At 41.7% G+C, this 25,336-nt stretch overlaps 1 pseudogene across 3 annotated transcripts in view; it reads right to left on the bottom strand.

Annotated features, from left to right (window-relative positions):
* Positions 1-14,843: 14,843 nt before the first annotated feature.
* LOC307217352 (heparan sulfate glucosamine 3-O-sulfotransferase 1 pseudogene) overlaps positions 14,844-25,336 on the bottom strand; it is an 81,957-nt pseudogene continuing 71,464 nt past the window's right edge. For all 3 annotated transcript variants that reach the window (XR_013844016.1, XR_013844018.1, XR_013844019.1), the window contains one exon: positions 14,844-16,734. The product of XR_013844016.1 is annotated as a heparan sulfate glucosamine 3-O-sulfotransferase 1 pseudogene (transcript). The remainder of the gene's footprint in view (positions 16,735-25,336) is intronic.

Here is a 25,336-nt window from a genome sequence, read left to right as displayed (position 1 = left end):
GAACTTTGCTTCAGGATGAGAACAGAAATCGTGCAGCAGCGGCGCGGCGACAGTGGGAGGACCCATTAGCTAAAGTTGTACCTCGTACCTCAGGTTAAGAACACTTTCACATTAAGAACAGACCTCCAGCATGAATTAAGTTCTTAACCCGAGGTACCACTGTAGATAAATAGGTACCGCTTCAGCAGGAAGATAAACGGCGTTTCCGTGCGCTGCTATGGTTCACCAGAAGCGGCTTAGTCATGCTGGCCACATGACCCGGAAGCTGTACGCCGGCTCCCTCGGCCAGTAAAGCAAGATGAGCGCCGCAACCCCAGAGTCATCTATGACTGAACCTAATGGTCAGGGGTCCCTTTATCTTAGATGCTTGACAGACACATGTGTTTATAGTTCCAGACAGTGAGTGAAAACAAGCAAGTTTATTGAGCCCCTCACTGACAGCCTTTTTCAACTTTGGGTCACCAGACGTTGTTGGACTACAACTCCCATCATCCCTAGCCAGCAGGACCAGTGGTCGGGGATGATGGGAGTTGTAGTCCAACAACATCTGGGGATCCAAGGTTGAGACAGGCTAGTCTAAAGGTTTCAACTGGCTGGAAGTAGTCTAGCATTCAGTCTCCAAAAGTGACTAGCCAGATTCCTTTCAGAGCTCACAGGCATATTGCAGTGGTGATAGCCACCCCTTATTTCACATGCCACCCCCCTACCCTTGCCAGGGTAACTCTCTGCTAATGAGAGCTAAACTGTCTCTGTTCAATTTAACTGTCATGTTTAAGACTGCTTCCCAAATCATCCTGCATGACTTTGTCAAATCTTTTGGAAAGCCATATAAAATAGCGGCCCTCACCACATGACGTTTTTGTGTTTTCTGCAAGTTAATTACACATTGTGTTAAGAAGTACATTTTCATTTGTCATGTTCGGAAGTGGACTATAAATTGAGGAGAAAAGAAGAAAAGCAAAGAGCTCATGTTCTGGGAATAATGTTGTTTAGCAAACCGTCTTTATCATAAGACCAACTGCTGTCACTTTTGCAGATATGACAACTTTGAAATTGACATTCCCTTTTAAAAAAAACACAACGGTTTAAACATGATCTACATTAAACAGCCCAAAATGAATTCCTAGTAGCAAGATTTTAAACACAAAGGTGCAATAAATTATTTTGTCAAACAGATCAAGATATTTTTTCTTCTTTGCTTCCTTTTCTATTTCTTTATTCTCATCTCTTGCTTCTCTTCTATTAATTTCTTTAGATCAGTTGGTTTTTATTGCATTTTATGTTGAAAACTGTCAGTAAAAATGGATCTTTTTTTAAATCAAAAAAAGATCATTTTTTATGTATCAATAAAACAAATTAGCTTGACAGCTGTGAATCTTGCAGTATTGTCAAAATGGGTGAAGAAGCATTTTACAAGTGGAGGGGAGGACAGAGCACAAGAATCATTTGTAATATTTAGTTCAGCTTTAGGCAATTATATTTAAGCATAATGGCTTTTTTAAAAGTAAAATTTCAAGATAGCATTAATGGTTCCTTCAGTGTGTGTGTGTGTGTGTCTTAAAAAAATTGACTCAAATTAATTCAATATTAATTTATTTTAGATATGCCAGAAGCATCAGCCTATGATTATTAAGTTAAAAGAGACAGCAGGAAATGGAAAGCCCTTCCTTGCCCTGCCAGAATGCATCACTGTGTGTATCCAGAAATCTGTGTGAGATGTTGACAGAACAAGGACAGAGAAGCAAATAACAGCAACTCTTTCCTCCTCGCAGTAAATGTTGTCATTTATATTCCAAGTTTAAAAAACAACAACAACCGCAACTTCCTCGCTTGTCATTTGCTAACTCACTGAACTCTGATTTCTGCTGAAGACCTAATTGAGAGAAAAACGGATTACCCATTATTAGGAACATTACTATCAGATGTTTAATTCATATGCGAATGCTAAAAACCGTGCTTGTTATGGAAAGCCAAGACGTTCTTGCTGGCGACTGATTGTGAATAATCATGGATTGCAATGTGGAATTCTCTCTCTTCGATGAAAGAAAGAAAAGTAGCTTTCAGAGTGGGGGCTACTTGGGGTGAAGGGTAACTTCAGACATTGCCTTATGCAAAGTCAAGACTACTGGTGCATCTAGCTCAGAACCAACTATGCTGACCAGCAACAGCTCTCTAGCGTTTCAGAAAAGTGTCTCTACCATATGTGGAGGTGCCTGAACCTAGGATCTTCTGAAGGCAAATTGGATCCTCTACCACCATGCTATGCCATTCTCCAATGAAAATAGGGACGTACTACTTAATAATAATAATAATTTCTATATATAACATATAGAAAAACAAAATAAAGCATTATATAAAAAGTCCCTATACAGGGCTGCCTCCATAGGTCTTCTAAAGGTTGTAGAGTTATCTCCTTGGCTTGGGGGTCGGATAACTCCATACCCTCCAATATTGCTCTGATGAAAATAGGGACGTCCTAAGGAAAAGTGGGTCCTTCTGGGATCAAATCAGAAACCAGGATGGCTTCTGTAAATCCTGGAAAGTGGGGACACTTGGAGGGTCTGCTAATGCATATCATTGTTTCCTAAGTAGGCTGACTGCAGTCCCCTTCTCACATGTCTTTTGTGTGACTTTTCCCTCATGCTGTGAAGATAATGTCAGGAACCCACATGGTGGTTCCTCCCTATGCCAGCAATGCTCCTCTTCTAACACATACTAGGTCAACCAAGACCAAGGAGGGGAACCACAATAGGAGTCCCTCCTCTGTGGCCTTGTGCTTGGGTGAACGGGCTAAGCAGTCATGGAGTGCTAAGTTGGGGAAGAAAAAGGATGGAGTGGGTATGGAGTACTGCAGGGGTGAGGAAGCTCTTTTATCCTGGGGGGGTGGGCAAATTCCTTTCTGGGTGGCCTTCCAAGGGCTACATGCTAGTGGTGAATGGGCCAGAGAGAAACAGTGCATTGTCAGATGCAAAGGTGGACAGAACAACAAATGTGATTTTTTTTACTATTGTAAAGGTTGTAAAGGCTGACTGCAGTCCCCTTCTCACATGTCTTTTGTGTGACTTTTCCCTCATGCTGTGAAGATAATGTCAGGAACCCACATGGTGGTTCCTCCCTATGCCAGCAATGCTCCTCTTCTAACACATACTAGGTCAACCAAGACCAAGGAGGGGAACCACAATAGGAGTCCCTCCTCTGTGGCCTTGTGCTTGGGTGAACGGGCTAAGCAGTCATGGAGTGCTAAAGGTAAAGGTACCCCTGCCCGTACGGGCCAGTCTTGACAGACTCTGGGGTTGTGCGCCCATCTCACTTAAGAGGCCAGGGGCCAGCGCTGTCCGGAGACACTTCCGGGTCACGTGGCCAGCGTGACATCGCTGCTCTGACAAGCCAGAGCCGCACACGGAAACGCCGTTTACCTTCCCGCTGGTAAGCGGTCCCTATTTATCTACTTGCACCTGGAGGTGCTTTCGAACTGCTAGGTTGGCAGGCGCTGGGACCGAGCAGCGGGAGCGCACCCCGCCGCAGGGATTCGAACCGCCGACCTTTCGATCAGCAAGTCCTAGGCGCTGAGGCTTTAACCCACAGCGCCACCTGCGTCCCAAACAAATGTGATTTTTTTTACTATTGTACAGTTGGCTAAATTCTTCACACTTACAGGACCCTTCCTATCCTCCATCCAGGCAAACAGGAATACATTCCAGCCAGGCAAAGCCACCCAAGGAAAGTGGGTGCTGAGGGTTGTGGCTTAGGAAGGTTTGGTAGTGTCCCCTGGTGTAGCAAAAAATCATCGTTTGAGGCTGAAGGAAATCTCCATGCAGCGGTGAGAAAACAAAGGGTGTTTATTGCTAGCAATAAAGGCTCAGTGGGATCACTCTCCAAAAGCTGAGCCAGCCCAAAAGAGTGGGGCCTGCTTAATATACATAGCTGTTGCCTGTTAAAGCAATACATATGCATAAACTTCCTCCAATCTAAAGTTACAACACAATACTAATTATACCATGTATGGTCTTTCCTTCACTACTTATTCATTAGGCAAGGAAACAAAGGACTCTCTCTCTAAGCAGCCCCTGCTACACGTGGTCTCTTTGCATTCCTTTCTACCTGAGGGGGTTAGCACATTTGAGCATAGCACATCTCATTGTCAAATGTAGACACTTAGGAATTTTGTTTACAACCTTGGGACTAAAGCTGCTCCTAGCACAAGACAAGGCACAAGGCCTCTAGACTGGCTAGTTAGCTGAGTTTATAGAAGAAGAAGAAGAAGAAGAAGAAGAAGAAGAAGAAGAAGAAGAAGAAGAAGAGTAGTAGTAGTAGTAGTTTGGATTTGATATCCCACTTTATCACTACCTGAAGGAGTCTCAAAGCGGCTAACATTCTCCTTTCCCTTCGTCCCCCACAATAAACACTCTGTGAGGTGAGTGGGGCTGAGAGACTTCAGAGAAGTGTGACTGGCCCAAGGTCACCCAGCAGCTGCATGTGGAGGAGCAGAGACGCGAACCCGGGTCCCCAGATTATGAGTCTACCGCTCTTAACCACTACACCACACTGGCTCTATGTGTATAGGTCTCTATGTGCATCTCTGGGAGATTCCAGAGGGCCAGACAGAGAAGTTTGGAGGGCCAAATTTGCCCTCCTGGGCCGGAGGTCCCCCATCCCCGGAGTAGGGTGTAGCTAGCTGGATTTCTGAAAGGGAATGCTCCTAATGGAAGGTGAGGCTAACACTGCCACATTTCGTTACAGGACCCACTTAGAGTGGGGGAACCTGTGGCTCTCTGGGCATTGTTGTACAACTCCTATTGGCTCCAGCCAAAAGTTAGGGATGATGGGAGTTGTAGTCCAGCAGCATCTGTAGGGCCAAGCATTTAGAGGGACACTGCTGCTGTGATATTAGGAGACTTTTAATTGTGTGGAGGAAACTGTGAAGTCTGACTGCCAGCAACGTTAATACAACAAGGCAGCTAGGGGGGAAAAAACTTTCAGTTACAAGTGAGAGCAGAAGTGGTGTGGTTAATGGGGGCTTGTTTTTGTTTTCATCCTCTCAGCTTTGGGAGAAGCATTTTAAGGTCAATTCTCTCCATTTCATGAATTAGTAAAGTCAGAATTAATTCAAAATTTCAAAAAGGCCCTGTAAAGGGAGACAAATCAAAGCCAAGCATTGAGTGACAGTGAAGATGTGTTTATGTAAAATAAACACCTTGGGCTCCAGTATTAAAGCTGAGGAGAGGAATCCTGCTTCCTTTGATCAGAATGCGCAGAAGGGTTACCAGATCAAAATTTCAAAAATAAGGAGCTGTCTTGGAGCAGAGGTGTCTGTGCTGCACAGCTGGGTTCTGAATAAAGGAATCCATTACGGGCCAGCAGGGCCTTGTGCTCTAAAACAGACCTGATTAAGAGAGTTTCCCAAAGAGCATCTCAGGCAAGCTGATAGCCAGATATCCTTTGGCAGGAGGGCCTCCAGGGAGTGGGTGGGATGCAGAAACACTGCCAAAGAGTCCTAACATAAATATATGCAAATTAATACATCTTCAGTTATTTTAAACACAGTGGCCTAATAGGTTTTAAGTGTGTTTCTTCAGAAGGAACAGCTGAGTAGGATACTGCCTGCATGATTTCCCTTTTATCTCCCCAGGTAGTGCTAGAGACTTATTTTTCCCTTTAAAAAAAGAGAAAAGGAAGAACCTGCAAAATTTAATTATATATATATATATATATATATATATATATATATATATACACACACACACATATATATATATAACGTGGAATAAAATAATAACAGCAAACCAGTGTACCAAATTGCAATCTTACTTCTATGAATCACAGAACTGTAGAGTTGGAAGGGACCCCAAGGGTCATCTAGTCCAACCACCTGCAAAGCAGGAATCTCAAATAAAGCATCCATGACAGATGGCCATACAACTTCTGCTTAAAAACCTCCAAGGAAGAGAATCCCCTACCTTCTGAGGGAGATCATTTCCATGTTGAACAGCTCTTACTATCAGAAAGCTTTCCTGATGTTTAGTTAGAATCTCCTTTCTTGTAACATGTTATATAAATGTCAGGTGCTATTTAAATACCCCTGACATAACAGGCCTGGGATATTTTTCTGAAGACAGGCCCTCACAGGCAGGGCTGCTGTTGGCATCTGGCATCATTGGGCAACCACCAAGAACCCCCTACCCCCTTTACACCTGCATGGTAGCCTTCGGTTCTGATGCTTCAATGACTGTGGCCAGTGAGAACCTGCTATTCACTTTGCATCAAATGTTGGAGATGCTGCAGCACGCAGTAGAAAATTCAAATGGTTTTTCCAATCTACCAAAGTGCACACCAAAACATAGCCTGTGTATTGGTACCCTTGTTGCTGGCACTGCCTACCACAGGCTAAGCCTGCCAAGATCCCTAGTGGGTAGCAATGCAGGGCAGACCCATCAGAGGGCATTATGGGAAAGCCCCTCACACACCACTCAGCCCCTTTATTCGAAGGGAAACTGCACATGGAAGTTAACTGGTTGATGTTCGTATATATATACTTTGTCTGCAAAGTACAGTTCTCATCACATCTTTCCTTGCATGTGGAGTAAAGAAAAGAATTGCTTAAAGCTGTTAGTCTATGTTTCTGCTGCTCAGAACAACACCATTACCCCCCAAAAAAATCTGACAAAGAAGAAATGTCAGAGTGGAGAATACTGAGCTAGATTGACCAATGGCCTTGCCTTGGTATAAGGCCATTTTATTTGTTTGGTTTCTGCTCTCACAAACAGTTTTCTTCTGTTCAGCCCACTGCTTGAGGATGCACTTCCTGTGTTCTTCATATGAAAGGAGTTTCGTGAGTACAAGAGGCAGCAGTGCTGCACTACTAAGAACCTAAGAGCCAGCTGGATCTTGCCAATGTCCTAGCATCCTGTTCTCACAGTGGCCAACCCAACCCAAGCAGGATTCAAACATAAGAGCACTTTTCCCTCCTGTGGTTTCTAGCAACTGGTGCCCAGAAGCACTGCTGCCTCAAGTCGTGGGGGCAGAGCATGTTGTGGTTGTTTAGTCGTTTAGTCGTGTCCGACTCTTCGTGACCCCATGGACCAGAGCACGCCAGGCACTCCTGTCTTCCATTGCCTCCCGCAGTTTGGTCAAACTCATGCTGGTAGCTTCGAGAACACTGTCCAACCATCTCGTCCTCTGCCGTCCCCTTCTCCTTGTGCCCTCAATCTTTCCCAACATCAGGGTCTTTTCCATGGAATCTTTTTTTCTCATGAGGTGGCCAAAGCTTCAGGATCTGTCCTTCCAGTGAGCACTCAGGGCTGATTTCCTTAAGAATGGATACATTTGATCTTCTTGCAGTCCATGGGACCCTCAAGAGTCTCCTCCAGCACCATAATTGAAAAGCGTCAATTCTTTGGCGATCAGCCTTCTTTATGGTCCAGCTCTCATTTCCATACATCACTACTGGGAAAACCATAGCTTTAACTATACAGACCTTTGTTGGGAAGGTGATGTCTCTGCTTTTTAAGATGCTGTCTAGATCATGTATTGGCATTGAGGGTCTTCCCCGCCATGAATTTGTCTATTCCTCTTTTAAAGTGATCCAAGTTGGTGGCCATTGCTGCCTCCTGTGGGAGAAAGTGCCATAGTTTAACTATGTGCTGTGTGATGATAAACTTTTAGCTGTCCTGAATCTTCCGATGTTCAGCTTCTAGCCCTCTTCCTGCCTTGACCATGTGTTGAATACATGGACATTGGCAAAAGGAAAGGCTATGTGTGGACAACCTCCAAATGGGTAGGCTTCCCCAAGATATGGAACCTCAATCACGCATGGTTCTTGATCTTGTAGAGATATATGCATGTGAGCTTCCTTTTCCCAAACATTGATCCTCAGTGTATGGAAGCAGTGGGGAAGCTGAGCCACTGGCAAAGGTGTATTGCCTCTTACTTTTATGGAACTCACTTTATATCATGAATGCATGAAGGCGGCTTGCTTAAGAACCAGATACCTGACGAAGCTTCCTTTGTGCAAGCCTAATACATATTGTGAGATCACTTAAAATGTGCCGCTATTTCTATAATTTATACTTAACATACATTTTTATAAAAATAAATGGGTTGGCATAACAGAAGGTGGTATGAAATAATATCATTCACAGCCCTGAAATGAAACAATTCAAAATGGACCATTTTGCTCCTTTTTTTATGCACCAAAAAAAAAAAAAAAATTACTCTTGGAATTGGACTATAGAAGAGCAAAATGAAAATCAAGTGCATTTACTGTTCCAAATAACTAAGAGATAAAAGTGTTTGGCCAATCATTCAGATGTTAGCCACTGGGAGTAATTTATTTAATGGATTACTTACTGGAATTAATTTGAAAGCGGCTGTGGTGTTTTTTTTTTCACCTGATGCAAATAAAATTCTTTGGGGCTGTGTTCAATGAAGGAAAAATACAGTCCAAATTTCAGTGACAAAACTCTACCCCCTCAAAAAAGACTTAAGCCTCTTTCTTATGTTATCCTACTAATTATATCCCACCTTTTGTCCAAAGAAAGTTCAAGCCCACTCAGTTTTATCCTCTCAACAACCCTGTGAGGTCGATTAGACTGAGAGACAGTGACTGGCCCAAAGTCACCCAGTCTGTGGACTTCATGACTGAGTGGGACTTTGAACCCTGGTCTCCCAGGTTGGAATCCAGCACCCTAACCACTGCACCCCATTGTCTCTTCTGATCCAACTATAAGAATGTCACTGTAGCAACTTTAATTCCCTGCAGCACACCTGCAGGAGTGGCTGTCATGTGGGAAAAACAATTCTGTGGCTTCTCCCTAGGCTAGCATTGCCTGTTAAGAAGCTAGGACAGCAGTGCTATAAGGAGTCAGTGCCTGAGCATCCCATATTGCTGCAACAGCACAGAAAAGGACTGGAACAGCTCCCATCTCCATGTCCTCTGTGGAAAAGGATCCCTAGGGACTTTCCACATGGCAGTGCACAACTGCAAATATCTTTGGTGTATGGCAGAGATGCGGAGCCTGTGGGTGCCCAAAGGTTATTGGACTCATATTGGAATAAAAAACATATCCATGTTGGGCATTTTAAAACTTGTGGTAGCTGTGGCAATTTTTATTTAATCATTTTGAAATTTGGCACATTTTTAGCTCTACCTCATCAGGTAGATCATGTCTGCCAAGTTCCTAGTGAAAGTACCATTCTTACGTGCTGTAGAATCTAGAGGTTTATATTTGTTTTGAACCCGTTTTTAATTACAAAGGCTTAAAAAGGCGTTTCACAGTGCAATCTGTAGGGAAATCTCATTGTTTCTAGTGCAGCTTACTTCCAGGTAAGTGTGTGGATGCATAGGACTGCAACCTTAATTTTTCAAGGAAGGCAAATAGCACAAGACTCCCAATAAAATATTCAGAAGTGCTAATCAATAGTAGCCAAGACTGTTGCATTCCAAGGGAAAATTAAGCAACTGCTTTTTGCAGCAACCGATGGGAATGAAAGCTACTTGGAAGTTGTGAGAATGGCCCCTTGAGTGTTAAATTAGGCTGCTCCTCAAGTCTGTCTGCAGGGAACATAGGCGCACAAGGGAAAAGAGATCATTTTATTATCGCCGCGGCCAGTTTTCTGCAAACTGAGTGAAAAAGGCAAGCAGCATCTTGATGGCTGTATCTTAGCAACGAGAAAGGGGATCAAATTAATTTTTAATAAGCAACAGCTTAAATTTTCAGTGTGCCAGAGACTTCTTGAAGGCAGAAGCTTAGAAATACATTTCTTCTTTGTGGAAGCTTAAGCTGAAAGGGAGCCCAAGGGTGATTAGGTGAGAACTTCTCTCCTGATCAGAAAAAAATCTACACCTGCATCATTCCTGGACAGGTGCCTTTTTCCAGCTTTTCTTTATCCCCCTCCAAGGAAGGTGGTTCTGCACATGCTTCCCACAGGCAGGTAATTATGGTGCTGATTTATTCTTGCAGGAGGGAAGCTTGTCCACGATACTTAACCTCATTTTGCCATCTTCTATTTTAAACCACTCCTTTGTGTCCTTAGAATGAATACAGTATGGTGAACCATTCCCCTCTCTCTGATCTCAAGAGCATATCCTCCTCACTTTACATACCTGATTCTTAGGGCGAGTCTATATGTTCAGCAATGTCTTATGGTCAAACACTCTTTTAGAACTGTACACTAATTCAAAACTGTGTTTTCCTTTTGTGTGTGTGTGTGTAGTAATTCTCCCCTATCTAAAACATTCTTTGATAAAAGTTTTCAGTAGATTTCAGTTCATAAAACCCAAATTGAATTGTCTTGTTGTGCTAGAGCAGAGATGGTGAACCTTCAGTAACTAGTAACATGTGGAAGGCTGCAGGTTCACTTTCCCTCTGCAGTAGCTCAATGCTTTTGACTCCCATGCAGTTGGCATCTCTGGTACAGTTTCAAAATTAATTTTGCTACTGCTGGCTGGCTGCATGTGGCATGCAGTGGTTCCTCTTCCACTGGCATCCTGTTTCAGATATTTCAGAGCATCATTTGTGAAGATTGTTTGGGTGTAGCTTGGGCCTCATGCCCAAAAGTGTATATGTCGCTGACAAGAATAATGAATAAAATCAGATCAGATCAAAGGGGAAACAATCTTGTCAACAATCCAAAAGAGAAGGGAGGCGAATTCTAGTCCTGCTTGGTGGGGTGGGGTGGGGGGACATACCACAATACCAGAGGGATTATATAGGCTTGTAGTGTTAGCAAAAATGTCAGCTCTCCATTTTGCTGCTCGGATGTCTTTGTTGTGAAATGAATTATAGGGAAATGGCTGAAAAGTTCAAATTCAGAAATGATTAAAATTGTCTCAGCCATAGAAAACTTCAAATTCTCCCACTTCATTGCAAAGGAAACACAAAGCAACTGGGGGAAAATGTAATTAATTACGCATTGTTTGCATATTTTCTGGATCGGTTTCTGTTCTGGACATGAAACGAATAAGCAAGCACCTGGATTTTCCACTCCCGTTTCCATCAGAATTCTCTGACATCCCTAATGGACACACATCATGGACAAAAATCCAGGGAAAATGAGGATAACATTTACATGTAGAAACTGATTCTCATTCCTACAATACCCTAATCCAGTGTTACTTTCCCAATACACCTAACTTTCCCAATACACCTAACCCAGTGTAACTTTCCCAATTTAGAGCTTGGTTGGCCACTGTAGGAATAGGGCTGCTGGGCTTGATGGGCCTTTGGCCTTAATCTAGCAGCCATCTTCTAACGTTCTTATGCTGCTGTGGAATTGGATTCAAAAATGCAGCCTAAGGAACAGGTTGTTATTTTTAAAAGGTGGCTGGTGCAGTTATACTAAGCCCAATAGAGCAGTCTCCAGTATTAGTCTGTTATTTAATTGAGTTCATTCTCTCAGCAGTTTCCCCAGAACTGCTGAGCAAATAATGGATGAAGGCTCGGCTGACAAGTCTGGTAGATTTATGTATTAGTAAACCATCCAGATCAGCATTCCTTGAAATGGGTTTTTTAAAAAGAAAAATCAGACACTTAACATATTCACAGTTGCACACAAGGTTTTTTTTTTTTTTTTTTTTTTGGCAACTGGTGTTGCTGCACCAGGCAGTGCAAATCTAGGGATCAGCTGATATGGCTGTTGCTTTCTTTGCAGCTTAAAGTAGTATATCTGGTTCGGATCCTATGTGTTCCTAGTGGCACTGTCAAAAGCATGGATGGGGAACCTGGGTTCCTCCAGATGGTGCTGAACTACAACTCCCATCATCCCTGACCACTGGCTATGCTGGCTGGGGCTGATGAGTCCAACAACATTCAGAGAACCACAAGCTTCTCACCCCTTGTCAATAGCATGATAATAGAAGTAGAAAACAGAGCTAACAGAGCAGCCCATGATAGACTTGATAGGGTTTCTATCAATTCTGCCACCACCTACACGCCATGATGTTGCTCCTGATGATGGTTGCACTAATCAATAAGCAGCAACATACAAAAATGCCTGGATGATGCCCCTTAAGCCATTCTATGCCCCTTCTACTTGCTGCCAGGAAGAGTCCAATGCATAGCTGATGCCATAGTTCAGTCATTAGGATATATGGTACCCATCAGAACTTCCTTCAGGGAACAGTTAAAAATTCCCAGACACTCAGGACACAAGTTGGTGCTGTGGAACAGGAAGGAGGAAGTGAAATTCCCAGCTGCTTCTTTTTATTTAAAGCAAGAGTGAGGACAACCAGGACAAGTTGGTTTATCACAACACTGCTGGCTACTGCTCCATACAAAGCCCATTGAGTCCTGGTCTATGCAGCTAAATTGTGATTTGGGGGATTATAAAGTCCATACATATGTCTTCTACTTGCTTGTTCCTGTAGCAGGCCATTGATGTGCAGTGAATCAAGTACAGTCAAACCTCAGATGTTGAACGTCTCGGCAGCTGAACACCGACAACCTGGAAGTGACTGCTTCCGTTTTTGAATGTGAGGCACATTTCTCATTTTTTAAAAAATAGATTTGCCAGCCTCTCTTTGATCCTCAGTTTTCAAACGTTTCGGAAGTCGAATGGATTACATTCGAAAACCAAGGTTTCACTATACTGTATAGGCATTAGCCTTTGCCTCCAACCTATTTTTTTGTATCCAGTAGCACTGTTGGTTGTTATTGCTAGGCAGCCAAAAGGTGGTCAGTTCAATGTTTTCCCATGGCAGGTACCGGTATGTCCCGCAGCTTCTTAGCATAGTTCTGCTCTTCCTAGTACATCACAGAATCATAGAACTGTAGAGTTGGAAGGGAGTTTGAGTTTCATCTAGTCCCCCCAACCCCCACAAAGCAGGAATCACAACACATAGCCCCACATCCAATTTGAAACCATACCAAACCCTGCTTAGCTTTGCTATTGTCATCTGGCAGAAGCTTGCTCCCCAGTGCAATGCTATTGTTTGAAGTGTTTCCCTGACAGCCTCACTTCTACAACAGGACTCCAGCCATTCTCTGCAGCACCAAGGGGGTTTACAATCATGCTTCTTCCTGACAGAGAAAAGGCATGCAAGTTTTTCAATATCAGCCTTCCTCAAACTGAAGCACCCCAGAGATCTTAGACTACCACCCTCATCAGCTCCAGCCATCAGGCCAATGATCACAAATAATGTGGAGTCCAAAAAATACAAAATACAAATCTGGAGCATGTGTGTGGAAGGAGATTGGAAAAAGCCACCTGTTTGCCTTGGGGAATGATTGCTATTTTCTGACTGTGTTTTTGCAGCCAGGTGATTTGAACCCCTGTATGCACATAGCCCTAAAGTCTGTTAGTTGCATAGCTCCTGTTTGCTATACCACGGAGGTCTATCCTAAGGAGTATTATGGTGTCTTTTAACTGTTGCATTCTGTTTTGCATATGTGGTGTGCAGGGTGATGGCCTGAGTTTGTTCTTCTGTCACCATGCATTCATTGATTGGTTCCTTCCATGCATACCTGCCATTATCACTTGTTTCAACTGGCATTGTTTGACTGGTTTGCCTAGCTGCTGGCAGTGCACAGGATCAATTGACATTATGTAGACATTATGTTTGGACTCATCTACACAGCTGCAAATAGAACGTTTTAAGTGTTGCAAAGTGCAATGTGACACCAGATGGTGACAGTGGGCTATGCAAAATTCAATGTATTTTTCAAAATGTTAAAAAAAAAAAAGCATTTTCACAGCGTTTTTTAAATTGTGTGTAGAGTCCATCTTGGTATAGCTGATGTAGTGAGTCTGTAGTACGAGCCTCCTTTCCATGTCTTTGTCCGGACTTCTTTCTCTCTCTTTCTCATCTTTCCAACTTCCTTTGGCACCTTGCATTACCCATTCTTGGCGATCTTATTCATGTTCATAGTTTTGACATATTTCGACAAGTTATTAAAAAACTCTTTCACCACTGGTGGTAACAATCATACTTCAAACATTTCTTTTTTTACTAAAACATATCTTAAGATTTCTGTCTGATGCTCTGCCCAGAAGCTAGTCAACCATATTCATATTCGGATAGCATAACAACGCATGTGTCTTAGTTAAAGCTATCACCAAGTCCCTTGCAACAATTGGCATTTATATGCACCTATCAAATCCACTAAAGTAACCAATTAAATTTTACTAGCCAGCTTCCTTTACACCTATTTGTGTCAGCCATTTAAAGAGAACCAACTTTTGTAAGGTTTTCTTGCTTGGGCCCTGTGGTGGGAGACCAAGCAAGTGAACATGTAAGTTGTTATTTACATTAGTCTGCTCCATCTGGAGTAGGGTGGCCATATTTCAAATAGTAAAAACCAGGACACCAGAAGAACAGAAATTCCCCCCCAACGTAAATTCCGCCTTTGAAATCCTGGTAATGACCAGGAAAATCTGAACATATGGCAGCCCTAATATGGAGCCATGCCTGCAATTCTATAAATATAAAGTCCAGAGCATAATAATCTTCATTTTGGTGGATGGGTGGGTATGAAAAGTAGCGTATTTAAAAAGAGAGACGACCATTACTTTATCAAGTAAAAATATATTATAAACAAACAAATTCTAATGCATTCATGTAGATGTATAGTTTTATAGATAAACCAGAAACCCATACTTGATATTTTGAATATTGTGTGTATAGTATACAATACCACATGAAGTTACTTTGCACTCTGAGTACATCTTATGATTTGCAAATAGATATTACAAAAGTTACTCCACACTTTGGAGAGCAGGCAATTAAACTTTTTTTTTTTTTTGCAATAAACTTTGTGCCAAATTAGTTATATAAACTATTGGAACAAATGGTTACAAAATACAAACAAGACCAATAATTGTGTATTGATGAAGGGTATTTTTTTATAAAAAAAAGTAAGTGGCTCATGATTTTTGTGATTAAATGGACACTTGTGTACTTTTTGATGTCTACTGTGTAAAATGGGATTATTTTAGAGCCCTCATTTGTTTGCATTGGAGATATGAAACGCTTAACACTTGTATGAACAGGTTAAACGGCTTTATACCCATGCACATGATGAATGTCTTACTTAATATAAAGACCCTACATAGAGGGAGCCATAACAGGGAGCAGCCTTGAGGCTCATTTAAGTGAGATATACTTTTTACAATCATTATTTCACAAAAAAGATTTTAAATTATATAATGGGACCACTTCAAGTCATCTTTTCTTCTAATATATAATTATTTCACTGTATGAAAAGTTATAGAAATCAATCCCACTGTCATGGAGCTAGATAGAAAAATAAAAGCAGTCAACAAAAACTGAAGGTTAGAATAATACCATTTCAGTTACACAACCCCTTTTTTTTTTTGTTATACATCGGTTAAGGAATGGTTTTCTGTGAAACTCCATTTGCTTATAACTTTGAATAAAGAGAGACAAATGAGTCATCTCGGCTATACAAGTGTAAATCTGAAATAACTCCATTTAAGTCAGTGGACTTGGACTGGTGCAATCAAGTTCATTATTGTAGTTAAAAGCCAACACTAAGCCTATTGCCCCCAAGTACACTAAAGAGTGTCCGCCATTAACGCAATTGACTTCTAGTGTTAAACCCAGGGAAGAAAACTCTGGTCTTCATATCATGTTGGATGCAACTCAGAGTTTATGAGAAGTGCTTGAAAATAAATTACTGCAGGACATTAGAAAACAAACAAACTGCCTCCCCCCGCAAGTTACTAATGCCAGTCAAAGGAATGATTAATCATTCTGTAAAAATTTGCATTGTGCTCTCTGAAGTAGGAGTAAAGTTGCTCTAAAACAGTACTGTTGACAACAGGATGTGGCCGTCCTTTTGATTCATGTAAACATCTCTCTCTTCCATCACTCCTAATGCAATAGAAACCCTTGGTCTGGTTAAAATAAAAATTTGAAGACATAATTCTGGATGGCAGGTTCAGAAATCTTTCCACTTTTTGTAATTCAGGAAGAGGGTCCTTGATCAAGGTATTTCCATCTACTATGTGAATCTGATCCAAATGGAAATGTTTAAGCCACCTCTCCATGTGGATGTCATACAGGCTTCGCTGGATAGCCTTGTATTTGGTATTAAGTGCTCCATTTTTAATAACAATGTCTTCAAAGAGCTGAACAGGCTTGTGGCTTTCCAGCCTGTTGTAATAGACTTGGGTATAATCAGAGATAACTCTCTCTGTGGGGTCTCTTAGAATAAGCAGCAGTTTAATGGAACTATTCATATCATGAATCCTTTCGGGAGCCTGTGGCGAGGTAAAATAGCCTGGTGTTTTCTCAATAGTTATTTGATTTTCATATGAAAATGGCATCAGGCCCCTGTACCAGTCAATTCCTTTCACGTAATTCTCATCCCAGTCGAAGAAGTGAACTTCAGTAGCCGCTACCACAATGTTTGGGTGAACATCCAACATTTCAAGTAAGGCCCTGGTCCCTCCTTTGCGAACTCCGATGATGATTGTGTGAGGTATTCGTCTGCTCGTTCCAGGAGGTCTCACTTGTGCTGAATAGTGTTCACTCTTATTGCTGAACAGCATCACTTGGGACTTCAGCGTCTCCATGAGAGCCCCGTTCTCAACTGGAGCGCCATGGGCATGAGTCAGCAGAAGGTATGCTGACACCAGTAGAAAGGCCATGTGGAGAAGAAGGAACTCTCAGTGCAAAATGCAGTTGTGCTGGTCTGATGAAACAATGAGCACGTGTCTCCGCAAGGAGGCAGCTGATGGAACTGGGGCCAAAGCAGCAACAAATTTCTCAAGCATCTGTGGGTCAGAAAGAACAGGACAGCAATCAGCAGCTTGTTTACTTGAACTCTATAGCAAAAGTCTTGCATATGGAACCTGGCACCTCTAAAAAGCCATGACAGAAAAAACAAACAAACATAAATAAATAAATATAGAAATAGTGAGGCTTGTGCTTTCACCTGCAAGTTTTGAAGGCAAGTGAGGCTTGGTCACTTTGTTCTAAATAGCACCACTTCACAGACCAGGGATTGGGAGACCTTCTCAGCCCAAGTGCCACATTCCCTTCTGGGCAGCTTTCTGAGGGCCAAAAGTCAGGGTTACAGCAATAAATGTAAATTTTTATCATTCTACAGTAAGCTAGTTTCTACACACACTCACAAACCACTTTCTTGGCTACATTGAAACAAGCAAGAGGCGTTATTAATGTTCAAGGACACAGGCCAGTCAGGCAAAAGTATTTGGGATGTGAAACAGGGTTTCTGTGGCCTAGAGAGAGAGTTCTGAGGCCAGATAGAGAGAACCTGAGGGCCAAGTTTGGTCCCTGGGCCCTGAGCAGCTCACAAAATGAAAAAAGGTGAAAAATAAAATTATTCATTTGTTGGGAAATCAAGAACCCTGTAAACAGGTTGAAGTGGAGCTGTTCAGCAAGTCTTACTTAGTCTTCCTCCAAAAAAAACTTCCTCCCCCCAAAAAGAGACCAGAGTAATTATTTTTTTCCTTTTGGATCTAATGGGAGACCTCCATATCATATCACAAACAGCTTTCAATCATCTCCAAAATATTAAAATTCATTTGCTCTGTGGAATGAGGGAGGCTGCCATTTAAGAAACAAGCTCAAGCTCCCTTGGATGTGTTGAACTAGTTGTGCAGTCCCCATCCAGAGTTTGTAATTACAAAGTTTATCATCCAGTTTGATGTTCAGCAACTGAGTCCTTTCATATATTCACATGTTTCCTACTAAATATGTTCAACATATGAAAGTTATAGACATATTTGTTTTGTGTTCTATTGTTTTGTACAGTTAATCCGTTCACCAATTTTTTGTTCCCTACTATGCTAGAAATCCCTGGGGAATTATTTCCACCCCTTATTGAAATTTAGACTTGCAGTGTATGAACAAAGTTATGAGCACCTTGAACTGTCAAGACAATACTCTTTAGGAGAGTTGGCTGTATTCTATTGTTCATTTCTCCTATTATTTTCAACCTCTATGATCATTAGAGTTAACATTGCAATAGAAGTTCAATGGATGTAGGCCCCCAGGAGGATATAACTGTCTTTGGCATTGCAAGTTGGTAGTTTTTAGAAGTTTCTCCATGTGGTAGGTCACAGGCTCAGAGAATAAGACCCACACAAAATGTCAACACAAAGAATCCCTCATCTGTTATTTTGGGAAGGTTACATTTTCAATTTCAGCAGGTCAGGTTGAGACTGTAGCTCTGTTGAAGGTGTGAAGCAAATGATAAAATAGCAATAGGTAAAAGCTAACTTGGTTCCAACTACCTGAACAATAGTCCAAAGATAATGCCAGCTGTCAAGCAGTGAATCTTTTGTCTGTGCAGCTTGAAAATTTGTATATTTATGCAAAATGAAAGGCACTTCTTTGAAATGGAAATAAATGCCATGTTTTAAAAAAATAATGACAATTTTCCAAAGGAAGATGGAAATGCCATTGAAAACAATGTTCAATCATTGACTTTAAGTGTAAACAAGATCTGGTTTCATATTGATTCACAATGTCCTAATTAAGTCTATGGAAAGGCAAATCATTACACATGGGAAAACAGTTCCCTTTCAATATCTAGCACTATGGAAATAAAATGATTCTTAGTCAGACTAAGCAAGTATTCTTGCTGTAATAAAGAATATTTTACTTCCACTCCACAGGCTGTAACACACATTTTAGAAACTCAAATTATTATTTACTGAACATCATCATGAATGTTAACACAAAATGTTTACTCACAATCATAAGGGTACTGATACAAAATATTGACTGCAAGTGTCGTCTGTAAACACACTGTGCTTGAGAACAGCTTTGCGTCTTATCTGAAATTCCTCTCTCTCACACACACACACCTTACAGTACTGAGCGCGCACACAGCTATGATATACCTTTCATCAGTTTTGGCTGGTGGCCCAGAAGTGGCATAGCGTGAGTTGCCAGTGCCCAGGACAAGACGCAAAAGGGGGCGGCATCACCATGGGAAAGGGGGCTAGCACATCGCGGTGGATCCTCCTCCCCCAATTTTTAGCACAACCTCTGAGATGTGGGCTCTCCCAGGTGGTGCTGGACGCAGACTCCAACTGCCCAACTGGAGCCAATCCATTGCTGTGGCTCACCCTGCACCAGCCATTTCAACTCTCTATAGGATATTCACAGGAAGCTTCGCCAGTGCAGCCTAAGAGCTGGTGCACTGTCAGTCAAGGTTCACACAGCTGAAACTCTGGCAGTGTCCCGACACCACTGCAACTGCCTGCTCCCATACAGAGGCCTGGACTGGGGGCTCTGTGATGCCAGAGGGGCCCTGTTTGCCTTTGTCCCAAAGTGGGAGCATGAGAGAGCTAAGAGGGCCAACTGGCAGAGAAGCAACCCAGGGTGCACGGCAGTGGTGGCAGCCATAGCATGTGAGAAGAATGTGGTGCATGGTGCCTCTGGGCAAAGGATGTGGAACTAAGGTGCTGAAAGGAGTGGGCAGCGAGATACCTGGCTGCCTGAGAGATGCTCATACTGTGTTGCTGGACTAGGAAAGGGATACATCTCCCTCCCAGTTTTGCAGCACATTTGGGACCGCTGCAGTGCAGTGCTGTAGCTTGGGTTACGCCCCTAATAATTTTTGTGCCTGAAGCAGCTGCCTCTGCACCCCCTCTCACACGAACACCAATGGGCCCAGCTGCACCCCTATCTGGACAGGAATAAAAATAATAATTTTATTATTTATACCCTATCCATCTGGCTGGGTTTCCCCAGCTTATCTGGGCGGTTCCTTGCAGAAAAATAAAAACACAATAAAACATCAAACATTAAAAACTTCCCTAAACAGGGCTGCATTCAGATGTCTTCTAGAAGTCAAATAGTTGTTTGTTTCTTTGACATCTGAAGGGAGGGTGTTCCACAGGGATGGCACCACTATTGAGAAGGCCCTCTGCCTGGTTCCCTGTAACTTCGCTTCTCACATTGAGAGAACTAGCAGAAGACCCCTGGAGAAGGACCTCAGTGTCTGGCCAGAGTGATGGGGGTGGAGATGCTCCTTCAGGTATTCTGGGATGAGGTCATTTAGGGCTTTAAAGGTCAGCACCAACACTTTGAATTGTGCTCAGAAAAGCACTGGGAGTCATATAGTGGTGTTTTATTATTTAATATTTTATAGGTGTTTTTATCATTTTTAGTTGTTTTAAAGTTTTCTGCACTATTGTTTTTTGTTGCTGGTTTTATTTTGATGTTCTTTTATTGTAATTAAACACACACACACAGAGTTTATATGGTATTTTATGTCCATGCTTTATTTTTATACTTCTAGTTTTTCACTTCTATCTGCATTGTCCAGATAAGATTTTCTGGAAGAGCAGAACAGTAATGCAAATAAATAAAGGATGACTTTATTTATATCCTGCCTTTCTTCCATAATGAAATTTAAGGCAGAATGCATGGGGTTCCCATCCAGGCTCTGACCAGACCTAGACCAACAAGATGGTTCTCAGACCATGACCCACTTGCAGTTTCTTTGTAACCCAGATTACAAAAAGAAGGGAGCTGATGATATTAAACGGTAATAAGGAAGAGGATCGCCCAGGGGAGTATACCCATTTTTCAAAGATGGGAGGAAGTGTGATAGACTATATTCTGATATCAAGATTCGCCTATAACTCTGTGTCGAAGTTTCAAAGCTGAGAGATTGGCCCGGTTGTAATTTAATGAAGGCCTCGAATGAGAAAGACTCAACCTCCTTCTGGCGTACCATTACGGGCCTCCTGGGCCAGGAGCGGATTGGTCCCACATGTACTGTAGAACCCCAGGAGTGGATGAAATATTTTCAAACCCTCTTCTATGACGACAAAGCTCAGCACAATGATCCAAGTGTCTACTCCGAGAATTTACCATATTGGCCTCCTGTCTCCATAGAGGAGGTGGGGAAACTAATTGCCCAACTGAAAAACAACAAAGCGCCGGGCATAGACCACATTCCAGCAGAGCTCATGAAGAACAATATCAGTTGGTGGGCTCCTATAATGGCGTCAATATTTACATACATCGATTCAACAGGCATAATACCTGGTTGCTGGACAGAGGCAGTAATTATTCCAATCTATAAAAAGGGTCCTATGGCAGATCCAGCGAGCTATAGACCCATTAGCCTCCTTACTATCCCCAGCAAACTGTATGCCAAACACCTCCACATCAAACTAATTGACTGGATGGAAACTGAGGCAGTTCTGGCAGAGGAGCAAGCCGGCATCAGACAGGGCAGAACAACAATAGACCATTGCTTCGTATTAGCACACCTCATTGACAAATACATCAATAAAACACGTGGGATTTTATACGCAGCATTTATTGACCTGAAGGCGGCCTTTGACTCGATCTCACGAGTCAAACTTTGGGCTAAACTCAATGCTACCAACATTGACAAAAGATTACTATTCTTGATAAAAAGCCTATATAAAGACTCTAAGTTATATGTAAGAACCTCAGTAAATGGGCAACTAATTGGCCCTGTACCAGCCACCAAAGGAGTCAAGCAGGGCTGTATTTTAGCCCCGGCCTTATTCAACTTATATATAAATGACATGGTCAAATACCTAACATCCCTGGAGTTTCATGCCCCTAAATTGGCCGAAAAATCAATTTCAGCGTTCCTCTATGCGGACGACGCAGTTCTCTTATCACGAACTAAAGTAGGCCTCAAAAGGCTACTAAGAGAATTCTCAGTCTACTGCAGGAGAGATCAACTGGTGGTTAATCACCAAAAAAACAAAGTCATGGTCTTCGCTAGGAGACACAGACTTCACAGATGGGAGATGGACAATCAGCCAATAGAACAGGTCAAAATTTTCAAATACCTTGGAGTAGTTTTCTAGTCAACAGGGGTCTGGGAGGCCCATCATAAATATGCTAGGGAAAAAGCATCTCAAAGCGCCAAAATACTGTCTCGCTTTTACTTTACGAAGGGGGGCAGACATATCCCAGCAGCTCTGGAGGTCTTTCAAAGCAAAACCCTTGGCACAATTACTCTACGGGGCCCAAATCTGGACGGGAAATCATTGCCGCACACTTGAAACGGTCCAGTCTAAATTTTTAAGACAGATTCTAGCCATTCCACCATGCGCACCAAATGCGGCCCTACGGCCTCCTCTCCGTCGAAACCCGGACCTGGTTAAGAACATTCAACTATTGGCTTCGCTTAAATTTAAACCCATCCGGACTACTACCTCTAGTAGCACGAGATGCTCATAGAAGTCGGTGGTCCAAAATAGTGCATCAAAAACATGTGGCCTCCAAGCACAGCATCTCCTGAAAATGGGTCTCCCCAAGGCAAAAACCCTTATTGACCAGCGCATGAAGGATATTGAGCAGCAGAATAATCTGGCCTATATTAAGAAATTTAGTGCTTGGTACGCTTATCTGCCCCCCTCCCACTTTGATTTTCGGGCACCTTATTTGTCTACCTTAACCATTCCAAAACTCAGACGGGCCTTTACACTGGCCAGACTAAATATGTTACCCTCAGCTGTTCTTGAAGGTAGATATCAAAAAATTTCATTCGAGAACCGGCTCTGCCCCTGTGGAGCTGGCTACGTAGAGACTGTGTCACACGTTCTCTTGTCTTGCTCCCTATATAAAGATCTCAGGGACGAGACCATCACGCCGCTCCTATCTGCCATTCCGGGCCGCTCTTGTGAAGCCAAATTGTTCTCACTCCTAGCCGACCAGAACAGCTCGACAGCAGAGAAGGTTGCCAAATTTATCGAGAGAGCAATGAGACTGAGAGCTGCTATCTGAATGACATTAGTGTCGTCACCCGGATTCCTCGCCTAGGATCTTATTATTATCTTTACGTTTTATTATTATTATTTTATTACCTCTGCCAAGTTTTAAGTACTGAGATTATTAATTTATCTGCATCTGGTTATTATTATCTTTCTCCCTGTCCTGACCATCCCTCCAAGGTTATATTTATATTTATAATCTTTCAATTTAGCTGGTCTATTCACTTAACCGACCTGGAACAATCTACCAGAGAAAAGGCCGCCACCCATGGGACAGAAGGTCATGGATGAATGATAATCCAGCATCTATCTAGGGTTTTAATAGGTCATAAGATTTTATGGTAACTATATTCGTAATGTATTTTTGTTGGTGTTTGTCCTTTGATGCTATGGCCTGTCGGCTACGCAAATAAAGTCTATATATATATATATATATAAACTGCGATTCCCAGTATGTTTTGTGCTTCCATAGGCTAACCATGGAAGTATGAAATACATTCAGTCCTTGGACTCAGCTATACAGCTGCAAATAAAACATTTTAAATGTTTTGTAAGGTGCAATATACAAATGTGAGAATAGATGGTGACAGTGAAGCTATGCCAAATTCAGTGTATTTTTCAAAACGTTTTTTTTTTAAAAAAGTATTTTCACAGCAGTTTTTATGTGTGTGTAGATTACACCTTTGTCGCAGACAGCTCTAGCGAGTTTGCAGATTCATTTATTATTCTATATGGCAAAAGTTGCTGCTGAAATAAAACATTACGTAGGAATATATTATGAGGGATAATCTGATTCGGAATGCATTATAGAGCTGAAGACTAAATGGATCAAAACTGCCTGTGGGAGCAATTCCATTGAAACAACCATTCCAGATTCAGCCTAAGAGAATTGATTGATTTTGATGAAGCTCAGAGATGTTAGTTCCTGTGGTTATGTTATAATTGATATGTGACTATAAAGACGGTTTAAACTAGATTTAGATTACAATCCTATTACTTAGGAGTAAGTCCCATTGAACTCAATGGGGCTTACTTCTGAGTAGACATGTCTAGGACTGTGCTGTTAGAGCAGCTAATTGAAATGTGTTATCTAAATAATATCTGTATTTTATCATCTTGGTGGAATTAAATGCACAGTTTCAGAAGGCAATATGAATGAGTTTGTATAATAAAAACAATGGATTTGAAATTGCAACACTGCACATTCTCCCTATCTCACAGTACATTTGCAATAGCTCCATGGTGCATAATTAAAAAATTAGTTCTGTCTCTCCCACCCCCCAGCTCCCTAGTACAGCATCAGAATTATAGCACTATATTACATGTTATGTTTTTCTATTATTTGGTAATGTTGTTGCTTAGATACAAAACGATATTGTGTACATTAGGCAAAAAGAAAAAGCAACACATATTAAGAAACCAAGGCTCATGAATGAAAGATGGCAAGATATTTTGAACTGCAGGAAATTTTAATCACAATGTTTGTAAGAATGAGGCCTAACAAATGATCTTAACTACATAGACAACAGAAGCTGAATCAATTTAAATTTGCACCGTGGAACCCTTTAGTTTGGTAGATCTCATAGTTTAGATTTTGCTGCATCGAAGTTTGTGGGCCTCTAATAAATGTTTATATGCAGACACTTTTTTTTTATTGCTGTGCCAAACCCTATTTCCTTGCAATGGTCTCATGAGTTAAATGAATATTCACATAGAAGGCCAAACAAAACTGAGCACAGAAAACAGAAATTGTGGAGGAAAGAATTGAGGGCGCTTGGCTAAGATCACTAGAACTTACTTCGCTTTCATAAATAAATGCTGAATGTCATCTGCCTTTTGCACAAGGGTGCAATAGGCAGCCATTGCAGTTTGAAAATATTCAAATATCCATTCCACCATTCAATGTAAGTTTTGTTGTTCTAGCCATGGCCATGACAAACCCACAGCAACAGTATGAATAAAATACAGATCATACATCCATAATATGAACCAACATCCCCAATGGAAGAAAAACCACGATGTAAGAGAAATGTTACCAGAGATGCCAACAACCCCAAATCCAGCTTAATTTCAGATTAAACCTCTGAATCAGCACAACAATTTATAGCGATTTTATTTAATTTCTTTTTCCTGATTCTCACACCCCCTTTGTTGCAGCCAGTGCATAGAGGGTCACTCTGTGTGTTATGAAACTATTATTGTCACTCAAAAGAAATTGAGCTATTTCTACTGGACTGTCCCTGGTTGCTTGTGTGAACACAGATTTCAGAAAATGATCTCTTCAGTCTCTATACAAAGAGCAGGCTACTGCCAGTCTGTAAAGACAATATTGAGCTAGATGGACCAATAACTTGACTCAGTATAATGGATTTCCCAATGTTCTTGAATAAACCTACTGGAATGAATAGAACTGCTATTTAGCCATTGAAGGGTCTGCACTGAGCATGACTAACACTGACTATACCCATGTAGTTAGTATGGCTAACATTAGCTAATGCTGATAGAAAAGTAACATCAAAGTGTGTCTTCAGGAATGTACCAATATATTACCGCATAAACATAAAACATACCGTATTTTTTGCTCTATAAGACTCACTTTTTCCCTCCTAAAAAGTAAGGGGAAATGTGTGTG

This window comes from Podarcis cretensis, assembly GCF_951804945.1.
Source record: "Podarcis cretensis genome assembly, chromosome: 5".
NCBI classification, from domain to species: domain Eukaryota; kingdom Metazoa; phylum Chordata; class Lepidosauria; order Squamata; family Lacertidae; genus Podarcis; species Podarcis cretensis.
The sequence above is the reverse complement of the archived record's forward strand: the minus strand, read 5'-3'. Positions and strand labels throughout refer to the sequence as shown.